Below are 14366 nucleotides of genomic sequence, written 5' to 3'. Positions count from 1 at the left end.
GATTTGAAACGTTTAGGCTGAACTCCGGCCTGAACGTCACGTGAACCTGTGAGTTCAAAGTGGCACTGGTCCGCTTAGGGGTGTGGGGGATATTTTTAATATATTCATAAATATTATCATTAAATTTATCAGACATGCATCATATCCTAAGTCTTCAGTAGTGACGTCAAGAATGATCGCTGTCAAAACATGCAGGTTGATCGATGACATTATTCCCGAAAATTCACGGAAAATAAAGTAGAGGGGTTTCACAACCGAGCAGATCTCACCGTTGCAAAGGCCAATTAATATTAAATTTTATCACCAATAGAGCAAATTATTTGCTACAAATGGCATGGAATGAAATCGTTGAGACCTCCATTGACACACACATGTTCTTTGAATGGATTCCTTATTGTACGTCGTAATTTGTGACAAACATGCACGTGTGAAAGATAACGAAAAGAGAGCAACATTCTTTTTTATTGTGTACAAAACTATGTTGTTGTGGTATTCGCATTGTGGTATTTGCATTTCAAATATTATAAGTATTATAAGTATCAGTATTATATTATATAATACTGATCATTTCAGATCAGCAGTAAAATGGTGAGTAGAAATGGCGAACATTTGTATCGAAAGTGGGTAAGGTTCAGTCAGACTAGTTTGTTTACCCCGCGACGCGGAGCACAATGGCGGACCACAGCAGAATGTTACCGTGTCCAGAAAAACGAAGCAGGATTCACGCTCTTAACTTTCCTCATAAATGACTTTGCCTGTTGGTACTATTCTGTAGACAACGTCTTTTACGAAAAAAGGGAAATACGGAGTTATGAAAAGTGGTCTCAGACACGTACACATTATACATGTATGCCAAGTCGATCATTGCTTATGCCGTCGTGACGTACTGACAACATTCCGTAGTTGACGTCATTTGTGCGCTGCGCGTCAATGACATTGTGATGTCACTTCTGATGTAATGGCACTTGTGACGTCGTTATCCGTGGTAACTAGTAAACAATCTTGTCAACTGTGGTAATTGAAGTCGGGAAATCTTGTTAAGAGTTGGCTTTGGAGGGTATAAAGACATTTTTGCTGGAGGTGTGGGGTGGCGTCAAAGAAACAATATAGAGGCTGGAGGAAACCTCGATCTCGAAATGTTACGGATTTGACAAATACTGATTATTGGTAAGTTATACTTATGGGTCAACAGATGTATTTTTTACAATCAAACCACTAGGAGGATTTCAACGAAAATTATGACAAATTAAGAAATGTATTCTGACAATGCATGCAAAAATTCTGGGTGGAGACTGAATACCGGTAACTAATCTTGGGTGTAGGCCTACGGATGCAGAATTAACTTTAAAGGAGAGAGACAAATGTTGGCTTTAGCTACATTGTAGCTTCAGATACACAAGGGTCCACAGACAAAATTGTGTGACATAACATGTATTCTGCTCAAAATAAAGATAAGAATGTTAGTACCGTATTTGCCAAATATTTCATATCTCCATAGGCTTTGATCTCTTTTAAAATATCAGATGTGAAGGATTAGTCTTTTCAGAGACACACTTAGATGCTACATATATGTTTTGGTTTCCGAAATGAGGTTGGTTTTTCCATTTGAAATGTGAAAATACACTTGAAGCTACACTTGAAAGATAAGAAACCCTTTGTCAGGTCGTAGCAAAACTTGATAACTGAAACCCCTGAGGAATAAGCTAATACTCGCATAGCACGCAAACAGTTATAATATAATATAGAGTACAGGGAAACTAGGGCCCTGCCACAGCTAGGAAGTAATGCTACCAACACGTCCGACTCTTTTGTCATAATAGATGCTCACTGCTCAAGGCCTTTGGCATAATGGAATGTCGCCTAATGCCTTTATAGACAGAATCATTTTCGAGCAATAATTTTCCGTCCCCACAGCTTTAGGTCATCTCTTTGAAAACTATAAAGGCCATAGACTGGTCAGCATGAACAGACAATATATGTGTACATCTTGCGAAACTGTACTGGCAATACATGGAGTAAAATACGCTGTAAAATACTTGAAATATACAGTCAAGTGTCAAACGGAACACACTATGATAAAAAAAATGCTTAAAACCTTCACTATTCACCTGACCACAGAGAAGAGTTCTATACAGGTTAGTCGCTTTTACTCCAAGCTTGGTTGTAGACAAAACAGGAATGTAGACTAAACAGGCCTTATTCTTTTCTATTGATTAGGTGAATATAAATACGGTGGGTGTATGCAGATCACTGCACAGCACACATGGCTTTCATTAGTAGCAAATAATCTTGAACCATTCTGAACATAAATTTATATTTCACACAGTATATTTTTAAGCCTTATAGATCGATCTGCCACATGTTTTGAAGTCCACATGCCAAATGAAAATGACTTGTAGTGAAAACTAACTGCAACTGGCTTGAGAGTAATCATTTTGATTTTTGTAAAATTCATGAGATGAATGCGCTAAATTCGCTGTTACTCGTTTGATTGTGATTTGCCTCCGTCCTTAAACTGATTATAGAAGATCTCAGCTTTGAATATGGCGTAAAGAAAAACCAACAGTATAACATCAACTTATTTACTCATCTCGAATTGAAAAGAACTTTCATGGCCTTGTTCTTTGGGGAGGAAAGAAGGTAGTATTTCCTCATATGTACATTTTAATTTTAAATAAAGGTATTCAAACTAATTTGACACTTTAATTACCGATAAATATACAACGTCTGCATACATGTTCTGATACACCAGAAAAGGTAATACGACGTGAAGTTAAAATGTGGTCATGGGCCAAAACATGCATATTTCTCATACCTTCTACACAAATGACGTTGCCTGTTAGTAATGCGACAATAAGATTATTCGTTTCTGAGGAAAGCACAAAAAAGTTATTAGTGAAAGTGGCCCCAGAAGCACGTTTCACAAAGCGAACGTAGCGCTACGTCCACGTAACTACCATGACGACGTAATACTTACAGCACTGGTGGCCATGGAAGTGAAGTGCACGTAACGTTACGTGCGCTTTGTGAAACGACCCCTGGGATTGCAACGCGTAGTCTATGATATATGTATTATATTCGTTAGCTGTGTTAAAAAAAATAACTATGGACATTTGTGTACATTAAAACAATAATGGTCACCATAGTCAAGGCGTGAGAGTGATATATACTCCCTCTCTCTCTATATATAGGTATACAATCATTATGTTTTACATGTAGGCATCATGTGGAGACCTCTACTGCGATGAACACAAGTGGAACTCATGAACATTTCACATGTTGTCCGACAGAGGAGCCACGATGTTGTAGAGGCGACAAATGTGACTATTTTCAACCAGACAGACCATGTTCAGAGCCTAAAATTTAAGCCGACGCATTTCCTCGTTTCCTGAATGTCGCATGGATTAAGGCGACCACCGCACATATCTTCTCTCTCTTCTGGATCTACGCCCAATGCCGTTACCCACGGCGCCCAAGGATCGACTATCGAAGTATCTTCTAGACACCTCGCAAGATCCTGCAGTGGTGATCTGAATCAATCCTTAGGTGGCGACTTTGACCCGGGGCATTTGATCAACCGAAATTATAGAGCGAATCTTGTTGGTTCAACTTCGAACGAAAATCCAGAGAAACTGGAAGAATGGCAACTTGTACCTGACGAGGTTTTGTTGTATTTCACAGGGGGGAGCGCGGGCGACAAAGAAAGAGACAATGCAAACTTTTTTCGGAATGTTGCAAAGGAGCTGAGGATCTGCTACTTAAAGTTAGCAGAAATCAAAACATCAAAACATCGTGGAAACCTGAAGCAATCGTCGGCAGGATTAGTTTCTGTGCCAAGCTCTTCGGGTTCTCTTTCTTTTTCTTCGGACATTCAGGAGCTATCAGTAGGAGCCAAGTGCTACGATGCAAGTGGTCGGTTCGAAGACTCACGGGTCGGAAGATGCTCCGATGAGGATGACTTGAAAACCAGCAACGCCACCAACAGTTTCTCCACGATAACCTCAACAGAAGAATCTCTATCAAGTGTTGAGCTAATTTTCCCTCAGTCTTTGCCGGATAACAAGGACAACCGTCTCTCCGAGGTGAATGAGCTTCCCCACGAACTGCTGTGCGCCCAAGACCTATTGCTCCCATACGAAAACGGTACTAAGGAAGATATGCTTTTCTCCGTGGTGCAAGACTTTCCTTTTCAGTATTCGGACCCAAGCAAGGTGGAAGAGTCCGATACTTTCAAAACATGTAACGACAATGGGAAAGTGATAGACCAACAACCTAAGAGTTTAACCTTTTGGTCAGATCTTTGCGACATCCGGAATAACAGTTTGTCTGAAAAAGGTACTGATTCAAGTGTTACAGTGTCTGATTCCTCTCCACCAATTTCCGCGGAAAACTTTGAATGTATCAAAAATGCAGAGATAACAAAGCCTGGCTCTGTCGACTTTAAAGTATCTTCTTATCAGGACTCTGTTCCCGAAGACTATGAATGTCCAGTATCCAATGTGGGAAAGGTGAATGACACACAGCGCACCTCTTCGCAAGACAACACAGCTGTTGAAGATGTTGCTTGTAGTCGTGCAGAGGTCACAGAGTTTCAGAAACCTCTGTCACAACAGCCGGATGATGCGCACATACGTCAGATTAGACCTAAGGAGAAAAAATTTTGGTCAGCGGAAGAAGACAAGAAGGACATAAGCGTAATAAAAGTGGCATCGGTGCCTGCGAGTGATTTGGTGTTCCATGTAAACCAGCAGGGTGCTGTGAAGGTTGGAGAAGGCTCATTCGGAAGCGTGTACCTGGCGGACTTATTCACAAAAAGAGCCGTGTATCAGGTCGTCGTGAAAGATTTCTCTCCGAAAGGTGTGACAAAACCAATAGAAATTCTGGAAGAGGCGAGAATACTTATGCATTTGCTGAACACTGGATTCATCCCCTACTTCTATGGCGTCTTGCACGTGGCTTCCCCTCAACGCTTCGCGCTCGTGCAGGAATTTTTCGGTCAAGGAATGAGCCTTCACAATCTGCTGGAAGACAAACCCTTGCGACTGTCCCAGACGTGTTGGCTGAACCTCTGCGTTCAGATGGTTATCGGAATCGACATGTTTCACCGGAAAGGTATCCTCATGAACGATATTAAAAAGGACAACATACTGGTCGACTGTCGGGACGAAGAGGAATGCCAGCTGAAGTTTATTGACATGGGTTTGGCGTCTTACAAAACGGGCCGTGTGTTCTACGGCTCATCCGACTACATGCAGCAGTTTACTCATTTGGCGCCGGAAGTGAGACGCCTAAAGCATACCTCCCCAGCTTCGGACGTCTACAGTCTTGGAAAGATATTGTATAGTATTGCAAAAATCGTGCCCCTTGACCCTATAAAAAACATTGCTTTACCATGTCTTCATCAGTATCCGGAATACAGGCCAACTGTTCAGGAGTTAGTCCATCAGCTGATAGACGTCACAGACAATCTCGAGAGACATTCTCCTTTCGAGTTTTCACCGCTTCACTCACAAACAGAGAAACGATGGTTTTGCTAACAAGATTCAGAATTTATTTTGTGAAATGTATTACTAAATATAATTATATTTTTCAGGGAGATATGTGCAAGGGGCATGTACTCGTTTAGAAAACGATATTTTTTATACCCCTGGGCCTATTTTGCTAAAGTGTAATGATCATGTGAAGATTGCTAACTGCTTTCTAGGCAGTGTGTTACAAGATACTGTAGTTTGATAATAGCTTGGAGAAATTCGCTTCATATTACCATTTAATCACGAATCCAGGTGATTTATTATGATCGGATGCGAGTAAAAAAATTCTTTGAATCAATATACAAGTTTTATATGCAATGTACAGCTGTCGTATTAAAGAGTTCAAGCTTCACTGCTCACCGCAATCCTGACATTAATCATGAGGTTTCCTTCGCTTGAAATTGACAAATTTACTACTCATTATTTTGTAATGGCATGTGTTAATAATTAAATCATAAAACCTATGCGCTTGTTATGTGGTTTTCTTTCATGAGCACGCCGTCATTAGGATTGGTCGTGTATTTCATCACTTATACTATGCTAAAGGTGAGTACGGCAGACACCAGCACAGGGTATATGGTGGTACACGCACTGATCTGTATACAGTCTATGTAGGATCTGCATACAATCTGGTATTAAGGCGGGCAAGTATGGAGGCCTGTGAAGGCCATCATCGCAGCATCGTACCGTCGTAGCATCATCGCACCAGGGTACGAAGACATTAATGTTGTATCGTTTCCATGTCGTTTCGCCCCATTGCGCCATCGCTTCGTTTTAATTTGCAATCGTCATCGTGCCATCGTGTCACCCCTTCGTGGCACAATCGTGCCATCGCTTCGTATTGTCATGTCATCGCTCAGCACGATCGACGGCCGATGATGGCCTTAACCAGCTAGCATAGACAACTTATATACAATGTTCTCCATATAGTTGGCAAATCTTAGACACACTCCAAGGTTCTTTATTTTGTCCAACATGTCAGTGTGTAGGGTTTCTGGTATTTGCACGGTGAAAAGTACTCTGCAGGTAAAGGTATATAAAGATGTCAAACTCAAGTCTTATTCACACTGCCCGTCTAAGTAATAATGGAAAAATCTTTTTTACAGACAGCCATCAACAGCAGTAATACCAAAGGTCTTAGTCACATGCTCTCAAAAGCATACCGAAGATAGGATCTCATGCAGTTTGAACTGTCTGATACATTTGCGTTTATAATTCTGTTTTTGTTATATGTATACTCAGTTGTGGCTTGCATGACTTATCATCACGTTCACATGAATTCACTATTAAATCTGGCCTGTCACACGAAAGAAAGCATGTAAGATTAAATTTAGCGCTATAATGCAGCTTTTGCATTTGGTTCAGAAATCAACGGTTTAGATCTAATCGGTCACCATCTTCACTGAATCATTCATATTGTTTTCGATTGATATACTGTATGCTGTAAGCAGAACATGAGCTACGCTGTAAAGAAGTGCAGCTGCATTAATGAAGATGCCGATACTTGATTACAGTCTCGTTTCATGGAAGAGGCCAGTCCCATCTCGCCAACGATGCACGGACTTCCAGGCGGATGTTCGCTGGCTTGAACACTGTGATCCAAATTCCACCCAACTCTGCTATCTGCCGTTTCCATGTGTCTGCGTATTTCCTTTCGTTTGACAGATTTCAAATATCGACACCTTTAACAGTGCTCGGTATATACGGTTTGATAGCTACGTTTTATGGGATCGCACATTATGTTTCACATAATATGAGTGGAGGATGGCGTATAATTTGGTACTACATGTATTTAAACATTCACATGAACAATGAGTATTAAACCCAAAATGAGGTAAATTGACAAGAGGTCATATTTCACCGGATACGTGTAGTCAGTTCATAGCTGCCACACTGTAGTCTCTGCTTTCGTTTTACTCTCTTTACTGTATGTCTTTAAGTATATCTCACTTGCCGGAGGATTTACTGTTGCAAGAAAATTGCCTTGGAAGCTAATATCAAGATTATTGACCTGATGGCGTCCGTATACATCATACGGCTAACGTTTGCTCCCAGCAAATATTTCGGTCCTGTCACTACACTGTCTTGCTAAAGACTCAGTATAGACAGAATTTCAGTTTTGCCTCAGTGGATGACAGTTGCAAAAGTATGACTCGAATCAGGATTGAACCCGCGTCTCCAGCTTTATAGATGCTGCATTTTTTTATATCCAAAAACTTTAAATAAAGACAAATAATATATATATTTTGCATTAAATGCGGTTCTCTTGTAAATAAATATGGATGGGTTGTCCAGGATCTCTGGCTTTTGGTGCTGTATTCATAACTGAGGCATTCAACATTTCTAAAGTCACCCAAAACCCAGCAATGCCGTTTTATATCTGTCTGAGCCAATTCCCCCACATTGAAGTTGTTTGGTACATTACTTTATTACCAAAATGCAAGTTTCTTTTTACATATCATTCAGTATACAGTCGTTTTGTAAATCATCCAAATTCCATTGTCCAATGAATGCTATACGTCCTTCGGGTTAGTATTTGCGACAGAATAAACTTATAGGTTGTTGAATGAATACAGGCTAATGTGGACTCGTTTTGTTTTTACGTGGAGCCGAAACAAAAAAATCAACAAAAACAGGATATTCTGTTGAATATGACATAGTAGTATTATTAATGAATGATTATGACTTAACGCCACATCGCCAATATTTCAGCCATATCGTGGCGAGTAGTAGTATTATTATATAATTACAATTACATTGTTAACATTAACAGATTATTTTTGGAGCGTAGATTGAGGAGAAAAAAATATCCGAGTTATTCGTTTATAAGCAGACAATGGACAGATTGAAACCATAGTTTAATTCAACCAATCAATCATCTCCTGATGAAGTCCAGGATTTAAAAAAAAAATTCTGGGCATTTAAAAAGCAGTGCCTATATCCATCCGTATATTTTATCCTTGTCACCAATTATATACACGTACAATATCAGCTTAGGAAGTCTGAAGCCAGCTCAGAACGGCATTTTGGTTGTAACTAGAGAAAAGCGTCTTAAACCAGATTGCAAAGTAAGCTTGTTTTAAGATAAGTCTTTATCTGTGTTGACGGAAGACGTGCTGGCTGTATAGGAAGGACTTAAGGATAATTCAGTGGATCGTTCATCAACACCCGGTACGCACCTGACTGTAATCCGTATAAAGTAAGAGCTGTCTGGTATTAGTGATTAGTTTGTTTCTTTTTTTGCATTTTTTAATTATTTGCTGCACATTTCTGAGGTTATTTGGGCTTATCACAACATAGGGACAATATGAATAGCTAGGAATTTGCAAGACAAGGTGAACGAGAAAATAAAAAAGAAAAGCACACCATGCAACAACAAGCACCGGCCCTCAGCGCCCGAGACTACACTATATAAAACACATTCAAAGAATGGCATTTTAGCGGTGTTATCAAGAACTGAGTTCTTTACAAGCATAAATCTGCATTAGTGTGTACGGATTTATCCGTGGTTATTTAACCGTGCACTGTCTACGTGCTGGTATTTGTTATTTTTCTAACTTCCACAACAAATGTGACAGTAAATATCTCAGATAAATCGTGGAAACCCAACCATGGGAGAATGAATAATAATGTCACACGCTGAAATAAAGCCATACAATTTATCAAAATACTAGGTCTTGACATTAAAATAATTTATTCTGGCCCTGCTTACTGTATGAGGTAGCACCACATTCCAGAAGTCGGGAAACCTGGGATCAAATCCAAGTCGGTCATACCAAAGAATTTAAAAATCGTATTTTTTGCTGCCTCACTTGGCCCTCAGTATTGAGAGGTTAGAGCAAGGAAACACCCCGTTGTCAGTACAATTTGACTATTTGAGAGATGTCATGTTTGGTCTCTTCGTCACGATGCTCCAGTATCGGCAGGACTTTGGGTGCATGGACTCACCCTGCCACAAGAAGAAACAGTATATATACACAAACACGCCCCGTCGTCACATATATGACTGAAAAATTGTTAAGTATCCCAAGAAGTAAACCAGCAAGCTTACATACATACCATCACATCAATATTCCCAGCCACGAGGGATATAGAATATAAAATTAACAGCTCTTATACATAGGCTTCTCGTGGAATGTCATCAATTGCCTCGCTTAATTCATCTTTATATATATATTTACCTATAATGGCGAGGTTTCATTACACGAATGGCTCTAAACCGAAAGCAACAGGAGATACGGCGTGATGCATTTTGGTAAACATGCATAGTTATACACATATAAGCAGTGAAGAGTTAATAATTAGTGTCTGTGTGACGATATTATGTTAGTCTGGCATCATTGCCGACCTCCCACAGGCCCGTGTCTATCATCGTGACACCATAGATCATGGTCTAGACGGCCCAGTTGGTCTACCGCTGATTAAATCACGATACCTCTTATTGCGTGGTGGAGGCGGAACTCGGCCTTCGATTGTGTACGCACATTCGTCTCCAGCTATGAACTTTGTTAATTCCTATTTTCTTCTTGAAAATAGATTCTACGCTGTCTACTACCCCCAACGAGTGCAAACTACTGACTATACAATAAAAATACGTTACTTGCAGCTAGTTCAGTGATCTACGTTTTCGCTCTTCTCCCAGCGGGTTCTATGTCCGGCATTTTCGCTTCTTTTCCAGCGGGTTCTATGTCTGGCATTTTCGCTTCTTTTCCAGCGGGTTCTATGTCCGGCATTTTCGCTTCTTTTCCAGCTGGTTCTATGTCCGAAATTTTCGCACCTCTCTCCCAGCTGGTTCTGTGTACGACAATTTTGCTCCTCTCCCAGAGGGTTCACTGGTTATTTTGTGGGTTTTCTACTTGTTAGTTCTCTCCCAGCCGGTTCTGTAGCTTACACTTTCGCTCCTCTCCTAGCGAATGCTTTTTCGCTCCTCTCACAGAGGGTTCTATGTCCAATTTTTCGCTTCCTCTGTACCAAGCTGTGTTTAATACAAACGACATTCATTTCTTCAGTACGTAGGGTGTACATAACTGTAAATTTTTGTCGTTCAATTCGATCAGCTTGAACAAAGTTTTTCAGTGTGGAATGTGGGGGAAAACCTCATCAAGATGGCAACCAAAAACATTACAAGCCCTACCGATAGGTACCACCAAAGGCTAAGCAATCCGGTCAAACTGGTTATACATGTATAACCTGCTTGTATAAACTACTTACACAATCTCAGTATATCATTTCTGTTTGTTATCAACAAGTCGGTCAAAAAGGAAAAGATGAAATGTTGATAAACATATCGATAAGGAAGCATTTCTCTTAATGAGGCATATTTGGATAAACAGACACCTTGTGCAAACGGACAATTCGGGTTAACTTACACCTTATGTAAACAGACACGAGGGAAATTGCCACTGTCGCGTTAAGCCATTTATTCTGGATGGGTAGCCAATACTGCGGGCTGGAGGAAGTGTGACACACTGGGATCGTCGACGTGCATCGTCCAGCGTGGGAAAACCCTGACAAAGAATATAAAGCATGCCTGTTTGATGATTTACAAAGCACATGCAGTTAAAACGGCGTTAAGCACTGACATTTATGGAGCGAGGAAGTTGTATAAAACTCGCATTGAAGACAAATATTTGGATCCGCTTCAATTTCTTATCGGCGAAGGATGTATAGGTTCCGTAACAACCATATGTCAATAATGAGATGAAAGAGTGAGTGAGTGAATGTTTGGGGTTTAACGTCGTACTTTACAATTTTTCTGTCACATGACGACAGAGTCCTTAGTTTGCATGTAATGTGCCTCCTTGTTGCAGAACCGATTTCCACCGCTCTTTTATCTAGTGCTGCTTCACTCATGCGCCTTACCGAAGGCAAGTAAGCAGCCCCGCCCGAACCATTATACTAACGCAGGTCAATCAGTCGTAGCACTATCCCTTTCATGTTGAACGCCAAGCGAGGAAGTTACAACTTCCTCTTTTTAAAGTCTTAGGTGTGACTCGACCCAGGATGGACCCTGGATCTACCGTTCCGGAAACGCGATGAAAGAGGATGAAAAATGATAAAATGTTCACACATTCACACAGCATAACTCTTACGTCCGCACAACAGATAGCTGATCATACGTTCGCACAATATAGAAGCTAATAAACGTTCGCTTCCAGAAGATGTTCTTATGTCCACGCTTACACCACATACGTTCGAACAAAAGAAGCCGCTCACTCAACAAATACTGCATATACTTAGGTTCCTACACCAGAATCTGTTTAAACGTTTAACCACCAGGCCCCGGGATAACGAGGCGACCTTAAACTTAAGTCAAAATTTCGGTCGTTAAACTTAATGTGTTCATTTCCGTTATTTTAGCTAAAAATCGTTTTACGACAGTTTACCCAGAATTCACGTTGTCAAACAATGTTTTGACTTTGTTACGTAAGAAATAACAATTTTAAAGTGATCTGAAAGCTTGACTTAAGTCTAAGATAGCTTCGTGATCTCGGGGCCAGAAGCTGTAGTTTTTCCTTCGTTCACGTAACAGAAAGTGTTCAGAAAGTAACAGTAACAAAGTTTCACGCGACAGTATACCTTTACATACCTCCGCGCAAAAGACGCTGTTTAGCTCAAGTGACAGGACTCTTTCGCTGAGAGAGTCCTGTCCTTTCGCATCAAAGAGTCAAACTAAATGTCACTAGTTAATTACCATAGTTGATTTAGATAAACTGGAACTTGAGATGTGCTTGGAACTTCAGACTTTGATGAGACATTCCGGTACGGAACAACGCCGTTTTCTCGGGATTTATAGCAGACTTAATGCGACTAAACAAGAGGTGGTTTTCGGCTCATGTTGATGAATAATGTGCGCACACTGGGCGACGAGCAATATACAACCGTGCTAGATATACCGTACCAACTATACATAGCTCTAGCCAAGGGTTCTAAGAACTGAATTAAAGACACCATTATATCAATCTTGATATCGTCTGTATGGAAGTAAAGATAGCAATCAATTGAAATTCTCACTTTTCCTCCATGAGGCCTGTCATCAGATGTATTTTTGTCTCAAATTATTACCACCATATCATCAATCCTTCTATGGATATCATTTAACAATTTCTTAAAATTTTACATATATCATGTGACACATTTTAAAAAAGCCATACATGTATAGACATATAAATAGAACTCTGGCCTCCAGACTGCAAAGACCGTTTCAGTTACCGAATGGTTCGAACGAGCAGACACCCGGAATCAAAAGCGGGTCGTGTCATACTAAACACTTGAAAATGGTGCTTGTTGATGCCTCGCTTGACGCTCAGCACCGAGAAGTTAGAGCTAGGAAACATGACTGGTTGGTGTCAGGATAATGTCAATATAATGTCACTGGGTTGGGTGCCATGCATGTCTGGTATCTTTGGCATGATACTTCAGTGGCTGCAGCACTTTGGCAGCAAGGACTCGCCATGTCACAAGGAGACACAGTATATGTGCAAACACCTACTGAGTCCTCGTCGTGATATGCCTGAAAATATGTTAAGTACGACGCCAATCATTCATTCCAGACTGCGAGTAGCAGTGGTATTGTCAGTTCTTGCACCTAGCTCAGATGCTGAATGCCAGTACAGTATATGTAAAGGCTCTCAAGCGTTCTAACGCACATAGATATCTATGGCCTCATTCTTTGGTGACTGTTCGTTCTGAAAATAACAATTCAGTTCCAATGACCTCAACTGTCAATGGGGGTTAGCACGCCATCACGGCGCAATTACTCAGGAACCTCCCCCCACTTTCGGTGGTTCAAGTCCAGCTAATGCTGGCTTCCTCTTCGGCCGTACGTGGATAGGGCTGCCAGTAACCTGCAGATGGTTGTGGGTTTCCCGCGGGCTCTGCCCGATTTCCTCCCACCATAATGCTGTCGCATAAGTGAAATATTCTCGAGTACGGCATAAAACATCAATCAAATAAATAAATCAACTGTCGATGTTATCTCAGCAATTATTTACCGAATGGTCCGATAGGTTTCTCGTTTCACACCAAGACAGCAAAAGGTCATTTTTTTTTTTGGTGAACATGTACAACGGCGTATGTATGTGTGGGCGTGTGTCTTCCTCGATCGGTGTTAACGCAAGTGTGGCACAGTCAACGAGCGAGCAAAATTTGCATCACACTACATCATTTTCTTCCAGTCAGGTGTTAACGGGGGATATGTGTGCAACGGGAAGGAATGGCGTGGGGTGCCGGGTTTGGGTTGTGGGAGCGACACCTGCGTATAGGCCATATGTTAATTGTTTGTGACGACGTTCTAGCTGTATCTGACAATCCAAGAGAGCGATAGCTGACGAAAGGGATTCTTTATACATACATATCGGCGGTTAAGCTGAAGAACGCATGAGCTGCCTTATTTCCCACAGGGCTTCGCACATTCTTTACTGTGACCTTAAGGAAAAACTCTGAATAATTGATAGGGTTGAATTGTGAACAAGTAACAGACTTGTCGTGATAAAGCCCATCGGGGCTTCGTATAGTTCTCTCAAAGCAAAGATCCGCGACAAATTTACCGCCTGTGATTCCATCGCAAAACGAAACTCAAAGGAAGGGGAACAAATGGCAAAAGATATACAGCGCTGATCAAAGTTTGTAAAAAGAGGCGTTTGATGTTTAGTGAACTCGCGGCTGTGTAAAAAGAAACGTGAACGGATTTCTCCAGAAATTGCCAATCAGCGCAAAGCTGTTTTTCTTCAAAATACCCCTTGCTCCCTTTCTTTCTCTCCTTACAACACTGGCATCATTGTCAGCTTTAGTGTTCAGAATTTGGTGTACACCTTTCCATGCCGTCTATATCAC

The sequence above is a fragment of the Liolophura sinensis genome, chromosome 6 (assembly GCF_032854445.1).
Source record: "Liolophura sinensis isolate JHLJ2023 chromosome 6, CUHK_Ljap_v2, whole genome shotgun sequence".
Lineage (NCBI taxonomy): Eukaryota > Metazoa > Mollusca > Polyplacophora > Chitonida > Chitonidae > Liolophura > Liolophura sinensis.
Note: the sequence above shows the minus strand (reverse complement) of the source record.